This window comes from Pyrus communis, chromosome 1, assembly GCF_963583255.1.
Source record: "Pyrus communis chromosome 1, drPyrComm1.1, whole genome shotgun sequence".
In the NCBI taxonomy this organism is placed as follows: domain Eukaryota; kingdom Viridiplantae; phylum Streptophyta; class Magnoliopsida; order Rosales; family Rosaceae; genus Pyrus; species Pyrus communis.
In genome coordinates, this window is record NC_084803.1 from 25,331,925 (window position 1) to 25,351,563 (window position 19,639).

The window sequence follows — 19,639 nt, forward strand, 5'->3', positions numbered from 1 at the left end:
TAAAAACTTTGAATTTTAACGCTAAGGACAAAATAAAGGGTAAAGTAAATAGTATCAGGATTAACTTTTGTGTAAAAATGTGGTTTTTCGTTAATGTGAACAGTACCGAAAGCTTTTCTTTAAAGTTCCCTATAAAATATTCATAGGTGGTACGAAATTTTGGAAGTATGGTTTGTTACCTCTTGAGAAGTTAATCTCTCGAGATACAAATAATACACTTCAATGAATTTCCGTGGGCAGCAACCAGAACGTTCTTTCCAGTTTGTAGTTGTGGTTCAATCTGCAATGTAATTTTTTGTCCAGGTACTTACACATCAACATGAGTTGAACCTCTAGAACATATACCCAGCTTTATATGGGAATTGTATGTTAAAATCAGATATTGGAACTTATCTGCCTACCTGTTCTTTCAAAATAGGCTACAGCTCTTTGAGAACACATTTCCAAACTCTCACCACTGGGGGAAGGAATATCAAAACTCCGACGCCACTCATGCACTTGCTCTTTTCCATATCTTTCAGCTGTCTCCAGCTTATTAAGACCCTGTAATTCACCATACCTGTAGAATACAACAGCTGGTAATGCTATCTTCTCAAATTTTGTCAAATCTAAGATGAATCGATGATAAGTTAAGAATAAGAAAGTAATTCTTTCGTTTAATTGCCAAGCAGTTATAACTGGAATTGATTGCTTTTTAGTATCTCCACTGTAAATTTGACTCCATGTTTTTGCCTGTATACTCTCGTTGTGCACAACAATTGGCACCTGAAAAGCATAACATACATGTTTTTGTGAATTTGATCTTCAAGTAATAGTTTATATGTCTTTCTCTAAGAAAAAGCAGTCAAAGTCATAAGGAAAGCATAACGTTAGAATATCTAGAATTCTAGATATTAAATGGTATGGCCAAAAGTGGGCTTGCTTGCCCTCTTTCCTTTGAATCTGTCTTGTAACACTGTTTAACATTATTGCGTGGCAATTAACATTAAAATCACAAGTACAGTCAACCTGCCAGATCATAATCATGGTAACAAGCTTGTGAGTGCGGCAAGACGTTTAAACTGACCTCCATGGTTTAAGTAGCTAATACATGTTTTGTTGTTAAAGCTTCAAGGTTAGCATTGTAAAGAGTATAGATTAATGAGCTAAGGGACCAGATCAACAAAAATCATCATTTTCCAGAATGTGCATTATACTGGTTTTCTATGATCCACAACATACAGGCAACAGAGGGCTCTAAAAGTCCCTGTGTGGTAGATAAAAGCATGAAACAAGAACATTTGGGTGGATAGTTCCAAGCAACATCAGTCAAAAGTCTAGATACAAAACGTCAAAAGTCTGGATACCAAATAAAAATGGATATAACTTCATATGAACGTCAACATTTGAAGATCTTGTTGAAAAGGTTCATACGAACTTCTACAACATTTTCCAATCTCAAAATGAACAGTTGACTCTGTTCTATACATAAACGTTATAAATCAGTGGATGGCGACAACAAAATACATGTTATCTCTAAAATTAAAATATATGTTATCTCTAAAACTAAGTTCAAATCTTGCCATAAGTATGATATTCATATACACTAACATATTGATGCTTAACGCCCTCCAAATGTGTTCATCAATGAACCAATTATTTACTTAACACATTACTCCTTTTCATAGTAAGGATTCAGTATCTCGAAGGAAAAATTAGTGCAAATAAAAATCTCGAAAATTGAGCAAAGATACCTTCTTGCGGTGGTGTTGAGTCATGGCAAGAATAGCTGTCATCTGTGCACGAATAAGCAAAGATGTGTAAATCATATCTACAGGGATGTTGCTGATTCTCTTACCAGCTTCTATTGCTTCATCAACACCTTTCTTGCTTAAAGGCATGTCAACACAACCAGTGAACAAATTCTTCTAATTCCACAAAGATTCAGCATGACGAATTAAGATAAAAGAACTTTCGCCTGCAAACAAGAGTGTAGCCACAAGAATTAGCAGAGAACTCGCTGAGTCACACAAAAGAATAAACACACTTGATGTCTTTTGAGCATTGTTGGAAATACCGTGGGAGGTGGATAAAATTGGATCAGTTGTCGAAGCTTGAGAAGACGATGAACGAATTACATGCAGTCTACATTGTCTAGAGCTACAATGTTCTTTTCTAAGCAAGCCAACATCGACCGCGAAATTCTTAGAAATAAATCAGAAAGATGACTGCCTGCAATTTCTAGCAGAGCCAGTCTCACCAACAGAACCATGGAGCTGAATGACTCCAACAGGACGGTGGAAAGCCGTGGCAACCATTCTGATAATATCCAGAAAAACGCCATCATCAAAAACCAAATGTGGACATCGAAATTTCGGTGAAATGAATGTTGACCAATAATTAAAATTTCAACGCTCACGTGTCACATAAATTTTACATGTAGCGTGTGACTCAACGAAATATCGAAATAAATTGGAAAAGTCATCAAATAGGACACGTGTCAATACCTGGCAGAAATGATTTATTTCATCTGATTATTTAAATCCAAAAATCAAGTTTTGGAATTCTATAAATAGGAAGCCAAGGCATTCATTTTTGGGAGGAAAGAAAGAAAGGAAGAGAAAGAAAGAAGGGAATTTACATCACACCAACACCTTGAAGCCTTGAAACTCTAAAGCTCTCAAGCAAATCCCGAAGGATCAAGAAAGCTATCTTCGTTCTTCGTCAAATCCTCCTTCAAGGTCAAGCCCCAACGGCCCTTGAAGAACTTCCACCGACTCAAGATCAAGCCCCGATGGCCCCTTGAAGAAAGTGTTCATCATCCGTTCATCCTAAGATCAAGCCCTAACGGCCCTTTGGATCAACAACCTCAACAAATTCATACACCCATTCTTCAAGATCAAGCCCAACGCCCCTTGAAGATCCATTCATCAACTGTTCATTCTTCAAAATCAAGCCCCGACGGCCCTTGAAGAGAAGTGCTCATCGTTCATCATCTGTTTATTCTTCAAAATCAAGCCCCGACGGCCCTTGAAGAGAAGTGTTCATCATTCATCATCTGTTCATCCTAAGATCAAGCCCCAACGGCCCTTTGGATCAACAACCTCAACAAATCCACACATCCAATCGTTTTTCAAGATTAAGCCCAAAAGCCCTTGAAGATCCGCTCATCCATCAACCTTCAAGATCAAGCCCAAAAGCCCTTGAAGAAATCCATACACCCAGTCTTCAAGATCAAGCCCAAAAGCCCTCGAAGATCCGTTCATCAACTGTTCATCCTTAGATCAAGCCCCGACGGCCCTTTGGATCAACAACTCATCCACAAACTTACACCCTACGAAGACAGAATCAGAGGATCAAATTACAAAGAGATTGTAACCCCAAAACCATTAATATCAAAAAATATATTTTGTACACGTATTCTTGTTTCTTGTTTCAGGAACTTTTCGTGTTTACAAATTTGGCACGCCCAGTGGGACTATCTCTACCTCTCATCTCTGTCTTCGTTCAAGATATTCAAGCACAGTCCATGGCTTCAAACAAAGAACAAGTCATGACTATCGGCACTACCTCCATTGAAAGACAGCTGGTTCAGATGAAGGAAACAATTGCAAGGCTGATAAAGACTGCAGAGGAGAAAAACTTGCAAACCGCCGGACTCATCAACCGTCTGGAGGCACAGCATGGCGTCAAAGTGAAACCAAGCTCTCTTCCAACTAAGAGGACCGAAGAAGGCTTCAACCCAAATGCCTACGAACTCATGTCAAAGGCTAGGCATGACTTTGCTTCCCCTTCAAATCTTGGAAAGAAGGTTTCAAACACCGTCAACGACAAAGATCGCGACCTCACCGAGACTCAAAAGAAGTTGACAACAACAAGGCTGGACTTGGCTTCACACCAAATGCACCCGTGAAGATTTCAAGCAAAGTGAAGAAAGCTAGCGCTCAACACATCAGCGTGAGCATTGAACAAGACCAAGAAGAGCCTAAACCCTCCCCTCGGACGTCGGTCTTCGATAGGATGAGCCACTCAAGCTCCAGAACTTCAGTGCTTAATCGCATTGGTGGTCAAGACCGAACCTCTGTCTTCAAGAGGCTTAACGCGCCGACATCCCAAAGCTCTGTTTTTGAAAGGTTGTTAAAACCTAAGAAACAAAGCAACACGGCTATCTCTCCTCTGCGACGATCAGCTTCAGAAAGATTTGAAGATAATGGTAAGCCTTTTGGAAAGAGGAAGACAACACCAAAGGAAGAAAAGCTCGATGGGTTAGGAGAAAAAGACGACGCTCGAAGCTTGATTCCTTCAAGGATGGAGTGCCAAGCAATCCTAGAGGTCGACACAAAAGGACCACTGAAGGTAAGGAGGCGCATCATCGTCCACACTGGCAAATCTTCATGCCAACAAACCCAAGAGAATGGCACTGAAGAGGAGATCCAAGATGTTTTCTACATCACGGTTCAAGAAGGTAAAGAAGACGAAAGCCCGAGGAAATACTCAGTCCCTACTCTCCGACCCTGATCCAAGCGGCAGTACAACCATGCAAGTCATGACCACTGGAGCAACTTCAATCGAGGAGTAGCTAGCTCAGATGAATGAAGCAATCGCAAAGCTCACACGGACTGTGGAAGAGAAGGACTTGCAGATTGCCGCACTTGTCAACCAACTAGATGCGCTGCCCGACGTGAAAGTCGACCCAAATATTGGCCTATTAAAGAAAGAAGACGACGAAGAAGAGGAGCCACCAGCGGAGAAAGTTGAAGAGAAGCCGAAGCTAGACCAAGCAACGGCATTCATGGGATCTCTCTCTATCCAGCAGCTACAGGAGATGATCGCAAACACTATCAAGACACAGTACGAAGGAAGCTCGCATGACTCTGTACTGTACTCAAAGCCTTACTCCAAGAAGATTGATGCTTTAAAGATGCCAAGGGGTTATCAGCCCCCAAAATTCATGCAGTTCGATGGAAAAGGCAACCCGAAGCAACATGTCGCCCATTTCATTGAAACTTGCAACAATGCTGGGACAGAGGGAGACTACCTCGTCAAACAGTTCGTGCGTTCGCTGAAAAGTAACGCTTTTGACTGGTACACTGGCCTCGAACCTGAGTCTATCAACAGTTGGGACCAGCTAGAAAGGGAATTCCTCAACCGTTTCTACAGCACTCGTCGTACTGTAAGCATGCTAGAGCTTACCAGTACGAAACAGTGGAGAGATGAACCTGTCGTCGACTACATAAATAGATGGCGCTCCTTAAGTTTGGATTGCAAAGATCGGCTTTTTGAAACCTCCGCCATTGAGATGTGCGTTCAAGGCATGCAGTGGGGACTACACTACATCCTTCAAGGCATCAAACCACGAACATTTGAGGAGTTAGCCACCCGCGCCCATGATATGGAGTTAAGCATCACCCGTCATGGGAAGAAAGAACAGATCGCCGACTACAAGAATGACAAAGTTTTGGGGCCAAAGGTGGATAAGGCTACGTGGAAACCCACCAAGGAAGCAATGACGGTCAACACAACTCCAGTCAAAATCCATACACGAAGCAAGGCGATTCAAACCGAAGCTTTTCGTGATCAAGAGATACGTAAACGCACTTTGAAGGAGCTTGAGGAGAAAACTTATCCATTCCCCGACTCTGACGTGGTTGCCATGTTGAAAGACTTGCTTGACAAAAAGGTGATCGACCTACCTGAGTGCAAACGGCCAGAAGATATGAACCGTACTGACAGTCCAAGGTACTGTAAATTCCACCGCTTCATTAGTCATCCGACGGAAAAGTGCTTTGTGCTAAAAGATCTCATCATGAAGTTGGCTCAGAAAGGGATCATCGAGCTAGATCTTAATGATGTGGTGAAGTCAGACTATACCACCGTCACTTTTGGCTCTTTGAACTCAAAATCTTCACCTCAACCGCTGGGGGCATGCTCCAAAACCATGACAGTCAAGTCAAGTGAAGTTGAAGGATGGACTTATGTCACTCCAAAGAAAATGCACAAGAAACATAGGTCTCCTCCACAAGTTCACCAATCGGAAAGGGGGCAAAGCAGCTACCGTCAACCTTCAAAGCTACATGAAAATGTTGAGGATGATGAAATTATGACACAAAGATCGTCCGTTGCCATTACGATGCGCGATTTCTTCCCAGAAGACTTCTTCAGTCACTCAGTCAAGACTCCTTGCTATGAAGATTGCAAGGAATGCCTCTCTAAGATCGTTTGACAAAATCATCAAAAAAAAAAAAAAAAAACGCTCCTGGTCTGCACAAGCATAAAAGGCAACATCAAAAGCTCCTTGTCTGCACGAGTTGAAACTGCAAACGACGCCAAAAGCTCCTGGCCCGCAAGAGCATAAACTGTGTACGGCAAAATCATCATCAAAATCATCATCAAAACCATCACTCATTTGAACTACGTTATGACTTGATCTCTTCTTTGGAAGAGTACGTAGGCAACTTGAAACTTCAAAACTTCAAGTACAGTCACATCAAAATAAATAAATAAATGTTTCATTTAAGAAAGTCAATTTTATTGCAAAAGAAAAGAAAAGAAAAAAAATACATATGTTACTATGTATTAAAAAAATATATATTCTCTACACCTGAAAAAAAAAAAAAAAAAAAAAAAAAGAGCAAAATGTCGACAAACCCAAAATAATGGGCTGGATTGTTGTGTTGATGATGAAGGCCCATATACCCAAAAGAACCGGGCCCTACTTTCTCTCAAGCTGCATGCAATTCCTTCAATGGGCCTTGGGCTTGACTGAGTACTCGTCTCCTAGGCTTCAATCTCCAATCTCATCATTTCTCCTCAGCCCTTCAAAACCGCAACCCAGACTCCTACTCATATTGGGTCTACTATGCCCCCCATCCAAACTGGTACACAAAACCCGAAACATTTCACGGTTTCGGTCTAAATTTCGGCTCGATTTCGGACAACAGTTTCGACAAACTTTACTCTCTTAGAGTGAGAAATCGGCCATGGCGGAGCACCGCGAGAGCTCCCATGCTCTCCCAGCAGAGAAACTACAGCCAAGGAAACAAGAACAAGTGGTGGACGGCGGAAAAATCCAGAGACCAAACTTAACCACCCGAATAAATGGCCAATCGATGGCGCGCAGCCGGCAGCAACCTCCACGCGGTTCTGCAAAACCCCAGCTCTGGACCCCAACCTATCCTTCGAGTGACCCAATACCTAAGTTCGTTTTCTCGAACATCTCCGCGCTCGAGACATCAAACAGTACCGACTGAAAGTGATTTTTTTCAAGCTCTCTCTGCAGGTCGCCATTCACACCGCCGTAAAGCTTCCCGGTCCAGCTGGTGGGCGTTCAGCCCCAATCTGAAAACGGCGTCGGGGCGATCAAAAACCAGAGGGGCAAAATCTGCATTCTCAGCATCGACGGCGGCGGAGGAATGAGAGGGATTCTTTCCGGAAAGGCCCTGGCATATCTCAAGCAAACGTTGAAGCAGGAATCGGGGAATCCGGACGCCAGAATCGCCGATTACTTCGACGTCGCCACCGGAGCCGGCGTCGGAGGTATATTCGCGGCCATGCTCTTCGCCACCAGAGACCACGCCCGTCCGATTTTCAAGGCCGAAGACACGTGGCGCTTCCTCTCCGATCACGGCAAGAGCTTGTTCAACAACAACCGGTCCTCCCTCCTTCTCGATTCTCAATCTGAAACCAGAAAGCTCTTTCCGATTCCCGCAAAGATCTTTCTGGGTTCAGCAAAATCAATGGCCTCCGTTCGCCACCGCCCTCTCCTGCTCCTCATCACCCTCCTCGCAATCCCCACGTCCTTATCATCCCAATCCATCATCCAAATGCCGACGAAACGACACCGCGTCTCCGCCTCCGACGACAGCCTCTTCTGCGACAGCTGGAGATTCTCCGTCGAGACCAACGACGCCGGGACCTGGTCCAACATTCCGTCCAGGTGCGTCGGCTTCGTCCAAAACTACATGACTGGCGACCGGTACCTGTCCGATTCGACGGCCGTCGCGAATTTCTCGCTGAGCTTCGCGAAGGGGGTGACCATAGGCGGCGATGGGAAGGACGTGTGGGTGTTCGACACCGATGAGACTCTGCTTTCGAATTTGCCCTACTATCAGGCACATGGATTCGGATCAGAGACGTTCGATGAAGCATCTTTCGATGAGTGGGTGGAGTTGGCTGAAGCCCCTGCTCTCCCAGCAAGTTTAAATCTATACAGTCAGCTTGAGCGGTTGGGTTTCAAGATTTTTCTGTTAACTGGGTGGAGCGAATATCAGAGAAATGCCACCGCGAAAAACCTTCTAGTTGCAGGTTACAACAATTGGGAGAGCCTGCTGCTGAGAGGACCTTCTGATCAAGGAACACTTGCCACGGTCTTCAAATCCCAGAAGAGATCGGACTTGATAAATGAAGGTTATCAAATTCATGGGAGACGGAGAAGGCGATGTGCAATGGTTGTTGTTAGTGGCTGTGCTCAGTGATGGTAATGGTGGAGCTTTGGATTCCAGAGGTTCATCTTCCATGGTAGAACAAGAAGAATAGCTTATTCCTCTGTCTCCTAGCCGCTACCAATAACCTCAAGCTCGTCACTCTAGCTGTCGTGATCAAAATCGGCGAAGAACTTCATTGACCGCTGTCAAACGACTAGCCGGTCTTCAAACTCGACGCTTTGTACTACTTCAAGCTCTGGCTGCTTCTGCACTTCCGCCATGGTCGCTACCTGTGAATGTGATTAACAAAAACAAAGTTTGTCAACTCACATCTACTTGCCTCTGCTGCTGCCTTTGAATGTGATTAACAAAAACAAAGTTTGTCAACTCACATCTGCTTGCCTCTGCTGCTGCCTTTGAATGTGATTGACAAAACCAAAGTTTGGCAACTCACACCCAAAGACTTTCTCCGTCTCTTACCTCCTACTACTCCAAGCTCCTCTGCATTTCCTCCCTGCACCATGTGGGGAATATATATATAAAAAAAAATATATATCTATCTTGGTGGATCAGCACCACCGAAAGCAAAGAAAAAAAAATATATAATAAAAAAAAAGGGATCTATCTTGGTGGATCAGTGCCACCGAAAGCAAAGAAAAGAAAAAAAAAAATAATAATAAAAAAAAAAAAAAGAGGATCTTGGTGCACCGGCACCACGTGAAAAAAAAACAAAAAAATATATATATATATATATATATATATATGCGCTCTATTTAGCACATTACGCTAAATAAAATAAAGTTTATTGATATCTCTGATAAATTACAAATATGTGCTTACATATGAAAAAAAAATACAAGATTGGAGCTTTCACAAAGGATGTTCACGTGAAGCCCCATTATTAGGCAAAACTCTCGGAGCGGAAGGCATCGAAGCGGGAGGCATCAGAGCTAGATCATTCGAGGCCACAATACTTGGTGGAACGCTAGATGACCCAGGAAAAAGGTGCCTCTGGAGATAAGCCGCAAGCTTTTGACGGTCACTTTGAATTCGACCTTCAGATTCTTGCAGCTCATCAAGCTTCCTCTTCATGCCCGACGAATAGTTATTTGCAAGCACGTGCAAACTTCTATTCTCGTACTTAAGCTGTTTGATCTCCTGCTTAAGATTTTCCACCTCTGCCATCAATGATTCCACCTGACGGGACCGAGCAAGCAGGCGTTGGCCCATGTTGGACACAGAGCTCGCACACTGAACACTAAGAGCGAGGGACTCTTGAACGGCCAACTCATCGGACCGTCCTGACAGCAGCCTACTATCCTTAGGAGTGAGGAGGTTCCTAGCTACTATCGTAGCTGTTGTTGCGTCCTTCATCACAGAATCTTCACCTGTAAGAGGACCGTTAGAAGATAAGAAAGAAGGGCGCCATACATTACCTTGACGCGGCGCGCCCGTATCACTGCTGAGACTCAATTCTAAGCTAAGGTTCGATGGGTTTGCCATTTTTCAAAAATGTTAAAAGAGAAAGGTGGATGGAGTAAAATCAGAAAGGGCCGAAGACGATTTTCACAAACGGGCGATCTTCAAAGTGTGCATGTTGGAGGTGATCAATACCTCTATAAAAAGCCAAGGCGATACGACCAACGATTCAAAAAACCGGAATTTCCTGCGTAAAGTTCGGCGACGCTCTCTCGGCTTTTCAGAAAACGCATTCAACTTTGTCAAAAGATCTCTGACAAAGTTGAAAACACGTGGAGGCCATCATCACAACTACACATCTTTTGCCGACAAGCGCAAAGTTCGGCGACGCTTTCTCTGCTTTTCAGAAAACGCGTGCAACTTTGTCAAAAGTGGCGCTCGTTCAGAAATCGAAGAGGCGTCGTTCAGAAATCAAAGAGGCGTCGTTCAGATATCGAAGAGACGTTTGTCGACAAGGGTAAAAGAACAGTACCACCACTTGCTATTGAGAAATCCCTATATATGTCGACCTTCATCTTTTATAGCAAGGCAGATCTGAAGAAAATGCCCAACTTTTCCTCACCTCTGAGGGCGCACTCCCAGCAAAGCCTTTCGAAATACTCAATTTTTTCTTCTTCCCCAAAGATGATACCAGATGCCTGGAGTACAGATGACCCAGGAGGAAACGATAGATTGAAGCATGTGCTGATTCATTCACCGCTTCTTCAAAAGCAAAGGTATCTCATATCATCAAGGTCAAAAGCAAAAGTATCTCATATCATGCTCTTTCCCTGTCTTTTTCTTTGTCCTTGTTCTTACTCGCATGGCAAAGTGAAAGAAGCAATCAGCCGGCACTTGGAGTCAGTCTTCCGATCTGGAGTCGACTGCCTGGAAGCTATTCCCTGGTTGCTTACCTAGCGTTGCTCTCGAGTAGTCATCTTCAACGGTTGATACACTTCCAGAGAAGGGACCACTTCTGCAAAGGGGAGCAAGTAAGGCAAGTGAAAATGATACATTGAAGCATGTAGAGACAAGCAACAACTGCATATGCTGAGTTATCCTCTAACCCTCTTCAATACGAATTGGAGAGATTGAACAAAGAAACAGATAAAAGGAGTAAGCTCAGACCTTCGGGGGAGACCAAAAGAATCCTGCTGCCCAGTTCAAGAGTAGCACAAAGGAAAATCAACGATTGGAGGAAACCAGAAAATCTTCCAGTCGAACTCAAGATCAAGCCTCGATGGCCATTGAAGAAATCTCCAGCCCAGTTCAAGGTTAAGCCTGTGGAAAATCAACGATTGGGGGAAACCAGAAAATCTTCCAGTCGAACTCAAGATCAAGCCTCGATGGCCCTTGAAGAAATTTCCAGCCTAATTCAAGATCAAGCCCCGACGGCCCTTGGGTTGACATCTACATTAAGGGACTTCAAAACGCATCTTCTACACGTGACAAGCACATGTCTACGACGCGCCTTGAAGTGGGGGCATTTGTGGACATTGAAATTTTGGTGAAATGAATGTTGACCAATAATTAAAATTTCAACGCTCACGTGTCACATAAATTTTACATGTAGCGTGTGACTCAACGAAAAATCGAAATAAATTGGAAAAGTCATCAAATAGGACATGTGTCAATACCTGGCAGAAATGATTTATTTCATCTGATTATTTAAATCCAAAAATCAAGTTTTGGAATTCTATAAATAGGAAGCCAAGGCATTCATTTTTGGGAGGAAAGAAAGAAAGGAAGAGAAAGAAAGAAGGGAATTTACATCACACCAAAACCTTGAAGCCTTGAAACTCTAAAGCTCTCAAGCAAATCCCGAAGGATCAAGAAAGCTATCTTCGTTCTTCGTCAAATCCTCCTTCAAGGTCAAGCCCCAACGGCCCTTGAAGAACTTCCACCGACTCAAGATCAAGCCCCGATGGCCCCTTGAAGAAAGTGTTCATCATCCGTTCATCCTAAGATCAAGCCCTAACGGCCCTTTGGATCAACAACCTCAACAAATTCATACACCCATTCTTCAAGATCAAGCCCAACGCCCCTTGAAGATCCATTCATCAACTGTTCATTCTTCAAAATCAAGCCCCGATGGCCCTTGAAGAGAAGTGCTCATCGTTCATCATCTGTTCATTCTTCAAAATCAAGCCCCGACGGCCCTTGAAGAGAAGTGTTCATCATTCATCATCTGTTCATCCTAAGATCAAGCCCCAACGGCCCTTTGGATCAACAACCTCAACAAATCCACACATCCAATCGTTTTTCAAGATCAAGCCCAAAAGCCCTTGAAGATCCGCTCATCCATCAACCTTCAAGATCAAGCCCAAAAGCCCTTGAAGAAATCCATACACCCAGTCTTCAAGATCAAGCCCAAAAGCCCTCGAAGATCCGTTCATCAACTGTTCATCCTTAGATCAAGCCCCGACGGCCCTTTGGATCAACAACTCATCCACAAACCTACACCCTACGAAGACAGAATCAGAGGATCAAATTACAAAGAGATTGTAACCCCAAAACCATTAATATCAAAAAATATATTTTGTACACGTATTCTTGTTTCTTGTTTCAGGAACTTTTCGTGTTTACACCAAACTATTTCATTTTCTTTGGACAATGCAGAGTTTACAAAAAGTAAGAGAATGGAATCTAATTCCATCATCAAGATCATAACCAAACATCATCATTCAATTGGGTTTTTTTTATATAAATTTACACAAAGTTGAATTCACTGAAAACACATAAAAGAAGTTCGGATTCATGGGAATCAAAGCTGCAGAGTTAGATTTCACTATACAGGACAGTGAGGACACAACCAACCAGCTTAAATGAAGAAAGTGTCCAGATCGAAATTTCAATCCAAAAATCTCAAACAAGAATAAAGAAAGAGGTAAACTTACTCACATGAACAGAAAATGGGTCTGTGACCTCTGGGAAATCTGAAAGCTTTGGAGGGATCAATGCCTTGTGAAGGGTGGGGGGAAGGGGAAGGGGAAGGGAAACACATAATCGGAAAGAGGTGGCGGAACTCTTTTTCAGTTTTCCCCACTGCAAAAAATCCACTTTTTACCAACCCCTACCTCAATGACGTCGTAGTAGCTCCTTTTAACTAAGAGAAGATAATCTCCCCTTTGTTTTTTACCTTCCCTTCCCTTCCTTTTTCATCCCTCCTTTCTTATTCAAATGATCACGGTTAAACAACATCAATATTTTATATTAATTTTTTATGAGAAAAGAAAGACAAAATAGAAAATGTGAAAAGAGAAGATGGAAAGGAATAGAAAGAGTAGAGGAGAGAATCATAGTCCTTTAATCTAATTCACAAAAAGAAGTGAATTTTACACACAATAACTTCACTTTTCTCAACAAATCGTTGTGTATAACCACTTATTTGACTAAATAAGAGATAACAATAGCAAGTTATAAGTGAAACGCAGTAATTCTCTGCACTTATAAATGAAAGGTTATAGGTTTGAAATTAATAAATAACGAGTTAATCGCAAACAATTTATTACCACTACAAAACACATTGCCAGACAAAAAGGTTTTGTCGTGTCAAAGTGGTTTTCTTCATTATGAACTTTAGTCGATGGAAGTTCGTTGGGAAAGATTAGTCGAGCAAAACCCGTCGCTTGAAGCCTTTTTCAACGAAAACACAAATTCGTTGGGCGAAACAGAGTTTGCCCAACGAATAGAGTTGTTGGTGTGGGACCATGATTTCCAAGAACCCGAGTAAGGCTGATTCAAATAAAGTTACCTCAGAAGTCCAGTCATGGACTCGACAACTCCGAGCAAAGTTGGATCAAAAGGAGCAGTGGTGACACCATCACCTTATTCTGGGGCAAATGGCGATGTCCGAGCGACTTCGCTGGATGTCCAAGCTTGTTCCGCAAGACATGCGATCTGATCTGGATATGGACTCAATCAAATCCTTATAAGTCTTGGAGTTCCTACAATCTAGGAATTAGCGTGTGTCGTAAGTAATCATAACTCCTAAGATGGTGCAATATCTACTTCTAGATATCCTCTAAGATTCTTCCAGCTGTGAACAAGGATTTTATCCTAAAAAGGTCTTGTTGGAACCAAATTCGTGCACTGTTGTGAGTAGTGGTTGTGCACAAACTCGAGCAACCTGCAAAACAGTAAACAATCATGAACAAGCCTAAGACTGCAGGGATGGGGTGTCGGCTAAAGGCTCTCCGAGAATCAAGTTAGTGAATAATTTTAGACTCAAACAGTGGGCAAGAAAATTGAAGTGTTTATATTGTATTACTAGAGATGAAGCCTAGATAGATGTATTTATACCTTCAAGAGAGAGACATTTTTAGGCTAAATTCCTCATTTGAAGCTGGGAGAATCCTAAAGATATTTAAAAGTAGATACTGACACACCTCGATCGAGATCAGGGCATGTTGGCCGTCACGTGGAAGTGACGTAACCATGTGCACAGTGCGGAAGCTAATAAAATAATAATAAAAATAGTACGAATAAATAAAATCCAGCTTGTAATAACAACATGTGCAAGCGTAAGTGTGAACACAAAGTTCAAAGCACGAAGACCTAATGCAGTATGGGAGAAAACGACACTATAAAAGCACACCCGAAGGAGGTCCTACACTGGTAATAGTCTGCCAGATATGCCGGGGAAATCCTCAGGGAAGCCACCAAAAGTGCAAGCCAACTAGAACCTGGAGGGGCGCAAAACAAAAAGTGTGAGTGGGCAAAAACAAAGCTTTTCAAAAACCATTTCATAAACAAGTTCTAACCCCTCGCCGTAAAACCTGTATACTTCCCAGAAAATAGAATACACATATATATCATGCTCGGAAAATATGCTATGCCAAAACCTCGAAGTAAAATGCAAGTGCTCAGGTAATAACACATCAATGCCATATAATCTGTTAGCCGGAGTCACCTAACGTGACCTGTACGGCTGAATCTAGAGCTCAAATCTCCATCTCACTAACTATACCTGCACACTAGTCGGAACCACCTAAAGTGGTTTGTACGACAAGCCTGGGTGTAATATAAGTACGCTCAAGTGCTACGATCACGTGAAGGCTGGGCGAATAATCGCGAGTCACCTACGAGTCGGAACCACCTAAAGTGGTCTGTACGATAGGACTGTGCACCTCACTTCGATCCAAGATGAGCGTGTGGTGCGGGAGGTGAACATCACGTGAAGGACTGTGCCCGACTCTGGGCGGGAGCACTAACACCGGGGGTGCAGGTTATGAGCTCTCTAAGCATCTCAAATCACTACTGAACGTAAACATAAATCATAACTCACCTGACACTTACCTGTGCGTCTGCAGCACCAAACATATATAAACATATGCGATTCGTAATGCATAAATAAATGACAAACTATAAGCATGGCATGTAAACGAACAAACGTTTCATTTCACTTTCTTGGAAAAGTATAAGTATATAGGTATATACGGAAAACCAAAAGCCCACTCACTGGTATGTGGAAGGGTCGTAACCCCCTTGCCTTGAGTGACCACGCTCGTCCTCGGGATAGGTATCACCTATATGCGAAACAACTATAAAAATGTTAATTTTAAAGCACATAACCAACCTTATGAAATAACTTCTCATACAATGCTCAAATGGGGTGTACGAATACACCAACGTGATCTACTCAACCTCAGGAACATCCCCATATTTTTAGAAAAAATTTTCACCGTCGCACGCGCACCCACGCGCCGGCCACAAGCAGGCACTTGCCTGGACACTAACGGCGTCAGTTAACGCCGTCAGGAATATTCCGTTAGCTTTAACGGATTCCTTTAACGCCGTTAGGAATATTCCATCCAAACTGACGGAATATTCCGTCGTCTTCTCCAGCGAGGCTCCGGCGCCGGAAAATCGTGAAAATTTCAAATCTTCATATCTTCTTCAATTTTCAACCAAATTTCACAAAATTGGTAACAAAATGAAGCTTACAACGAGAGGAACAAATCCATACCACTTTCAAGTGCTAAAACACACGGGATCTCGCCGGGAAAACACCACAAACTCCGGCCAACCTCGAAACTCACGATCCCGACGTCCAAAACCTTCAAACGAACCATCCCGAGCCTCCTAAGGACCTCACCAAGCTTCCTACAAGCTTGAAATTCCCAAAAACACAAGAATTAACTTGTGCATGAACAGTGACAAAATCAGGGTATCCCGAGTTCGACGTGAAAACGAAGGTATCCTTACCTGAAATGGGTATGGTTCACGAGCAAGAATATGTACTTTGTTTCTTCGATCTGTGAAGATTTGGAGGGTTTTGGGGTATGTCCGTACAAATGGGATAGGAAATGGGGATGGGAAATGGCTCGAGACAGGGTGTAGGTTATGGGAAAGGTGAGGGTGTGTGTGTGGAAAAGTGTGGTCCACAATCAGCCAACAACAATCCAAAAACAACCACACAACGTAAAAATCACACCAGGCGCAAAATCGTCCTTTCACACTTACGTTTTAAATAATTCCAGAACGGGCTATCACAACCTATCCACCTTATAAGAATTTCGTCCCGAAATTCAAAACAACCATACTACAAACCCATAGTGATCAAAGAACAATCGAGGATACAAATCTCTCGTTCGATCTTCAGTCTCCCAAGTAGCTTCCTCCACGGAATGATTCCTCCACAAAACTTTCACTAAACTCACTGTCTTGTTCCTCAGAACCTTTTCTTTCCCATCCAGAATCGTCACTGGTTCCTCATCATAAGTCAAATCCGGATTGATTTCCAAGGGTTGAGGAGGTATCACATGAGATGGATCAGCAACATAATGTCGAAGCATGGACACGTGAAAAACGTTATGTACTCTAGCCAACTCCGGAGGCAACTCCAACCTGTAAGCTACCTCGCCAACTCGTTCAGTGACCATGTACGGTCTGATGTACCTAGGACTCAACTTACCTTTCTTTCCAAACCGTACAACGCCTCTTCATGGTGAAAGCTTCAGAAATACCTAATCGCCAACCTCGTACACTCTGTCAGTAGCATGCCGCTCTGCTAAACTCTTCTGCCTAACCTGGGCCGCCTTTAAGTTAGACTTAATTACTTGAACATTTTGAGTAGTCTCCTCAACAATCTCCCGGCCCACCAAAACTTTTTCTCCGACCTCCGACCAACACAACGGTGTGCGACAAGATCTACCATACAATGCCTCAAATGGTGCCATGCCGATACTCGAATGAAAGCTATTGTTGTAGGCAAATTCCATTAAATCCAACCGCTTGTGCCAAGCATCACCAAACTGTAACACCGAAGCTCGCAACATATCCTCCAAAGTCTGAATGGTTCTCTCTGACTGTTCGTCCGTCTGAGGATGATACGTCGTACTATAAAGTAGTCTCGTACCCAAAGCTTCCTGAAAAGCCACCCAAAATTTAGATGTAAATCTTGGATCACGATCCGAGACAATACTCACAGGGACACCATGGTATTTCATGATCTTCGAGATGAACAACTCAGCTAATCGGCCCAAAGAATACTTCTCCCCCACTGGAATGAAATGTGCTGACTTAGTAAGCCGATCAACAATCACCCAAATGCCGTCAAAACCATTATGTGTACGCGGAGCCGATCAACAATCACCCAAATGCCGTCAAAACCATTATGTGTACGCGGAAGCTTGTACACAAAATCCATAGTAATGTTTTCCCATTTCCACTCTGGAACGGGAAGCGGCTGCAACAACCCAAACGGCTTCTTCCTTTCCGCCTTAACTTGCTGACAAACAGCACACTTACTCACATATTCAGCTATCTCCCTCTTCATACCCGGCCAATAATAAAACGGTCGAATGGTATGATACATTTTAGTAGCTCCTGGATGCATAGCATAAGCCGAGATATGTGCTTCATCGAGAATTGCTTTATTTAAATCCATATTATTAGGCACAAACATCCTACCTTCCTGCATCAGCATGCCATCCGAATCACGAACTCTGAGGTTTCTCCTCCTCCCTCGATCTCGAGCTTGAATCAATTCTTGGGTTTCCCTATCAGCTACCTGAGCTTCAAGCACCCGATCAACTAAAATTAGCCGAACTTGAAAATTAGCAAGTAAAGCCACCTCTCGATCTTCTGCCTCTAACCTCACTCCCGTAGATCGTAAGTCTGCCAGAAGAGGAATGCGACTAGCGTACAACTCATTGATACGGCCTTGAGACTTCCTGCTAAGTGCATCAGCCACTACATTTGCACGACCAGGGTGATAATCAATCGTGCAGTCATAATCACTGAGCAGCTCCATCTACCTCCGCTGACGAAGATTAAGGTCTTTCTGCGTAAAAAGATACTGAAGACTCTTATGATCTGTAAAGATCTTACATTTCTCTCCATAAAGGTAGTGTCTCCACAATTTCAACGCAAAAATGATAGCGGCTAACTCTAAATCATGTGTAGGGTAATTCAACTCATGAGGTAGTGTCGCCACTTCTTCTTAGTGCCAAAACGAAAACGATGAAGCATCTCCGCTGGATTACTAGCAACATCTGGATGATAGCGAGACAAATCAGTCAACCTCCGATAGTACTCATTGCTGTCAACTTCCCTTGTCTCAACTCAGTGAATTCCTGCTTCTTGCGGTCAATATACTTAGGAGGCACAAACTTTCTCCTGAACGACTCTCAGAATACATCCCAATCAGTCTTCTCAGCTGGAGTCAAACGACGAAGTTCCTGCTCCCACCAGGATGCAGAATCCTTACCCAAAAACCACGATGTCGTCTCTACCCACTTCTCGACAGGAAGATTCCCCTGATTATGCAAAACACGAAAAGTCTTCTCAATATGCTCTAGCCACCGCTCCGCGCCCTCATAACCCTCGTTACCCTCGAACTTATCCAACTTCAAATTATAGCAATAGCTGTAGCAATAGTTGTAGCAATAACTTCCCCCAGCTGAGCTATATCGGGGAAACTAGGCTCAGCAGAGCGACGTGGTTCTCGACGAGGAGGCATAATTCTGACAGAAGACACCAAAACCATTAGAATACTCACAAAAGTACAGGACTGCCAAACCTAGGCTCTGATACTAAACTGACACACCCCGATCGAGATCAGGGCATGCTGGCCATCACGTGGAAGTGACGTAACCATGTGTACAATGCGGAAGCTAATAAAATAATAATAAAAATAGTACGAATAAATAAAATCCAGCTTTACACAAAGTAATAACAACATGTGCAAGCGTAAGTGTGAACACAAAGTTCAGAGCACGAAGACCTAATGCAGTCCGGGAGAAAACGACACTACAAAAGCACACCCGAAGGTGGTCCTACACTGGTAATAGTCTGTCAGATATGCCAGGGAAATCCTCAGGGAAGCCACCAAAAGTGCAAGCTAACTAGAACCTGGAGGGGCGCAAAACAAAAAGTGTGAGTGGGCAAAAACAAAGCTTTTCAAAAACCATTTCATAAACAAGTTCTAACCCCTCGCCGTAAAACCTGTATACTTCCCAGAAAATAGAATATACATATTTATCATGCTCGGAAAATATGCTATGCCAAAACGTCGAAGTAAAATGCAAGTGCTCAGGTAATAACACATCAATGCCATATAATCTGTTAGCCGGAGTCACTTAACGTGACCTGTACGGCTGAATCTAGAGCTCAAATCTCCATCTCACTAACTATACCTGCACACGAGCCGGAACCACCTAAAGTGGTCTGTACGACAAGCCTGGGTGTAATATAAGTACGCTCAAGTGCTACGATCACGTGAAGGCTGGGCGAATAATCGCGAGTCACCTATGAGTCGGAACCACCTAAAGTGG

General features: G+C 43.1%; 1 long non-coding RNA gene and 1 pseudogene across 2 annotated transcripts; one reads left to right on the forward strand and one right to left on the reverse strand.

The window, feature by feature from the left end:
- Positions 1-43: 43 nt before the first annotated feature.
- On the reverse strand, positions 44-12,921 carry LOC137710294 (uncharacterized). Of its 2 annotated transcripts, none has more exons than XR_011064964.1 (4): positions 12,762-12,921; positions 2,057-2,298; positions 1,734-1,957; positions 44-765 (listed from the first exon to the last, which is right to left on the reverse strand). It is a non-coding gene; the product is annotated as an uncharacterized lncRNA (long non-coding RNA). The 2 variants fall into 2 exon arrangements; XR_011064965.1 differs by having other exon boundaries at positions 12,758-12,921.
- Positions 7,295-8,453, forward strand: LOC137740800 (acid phosphatase 1 pseudogene; annotated as a pseudogene).
- Positions 12,922-19,639: the final 6,718 nt, after the last annotated feature.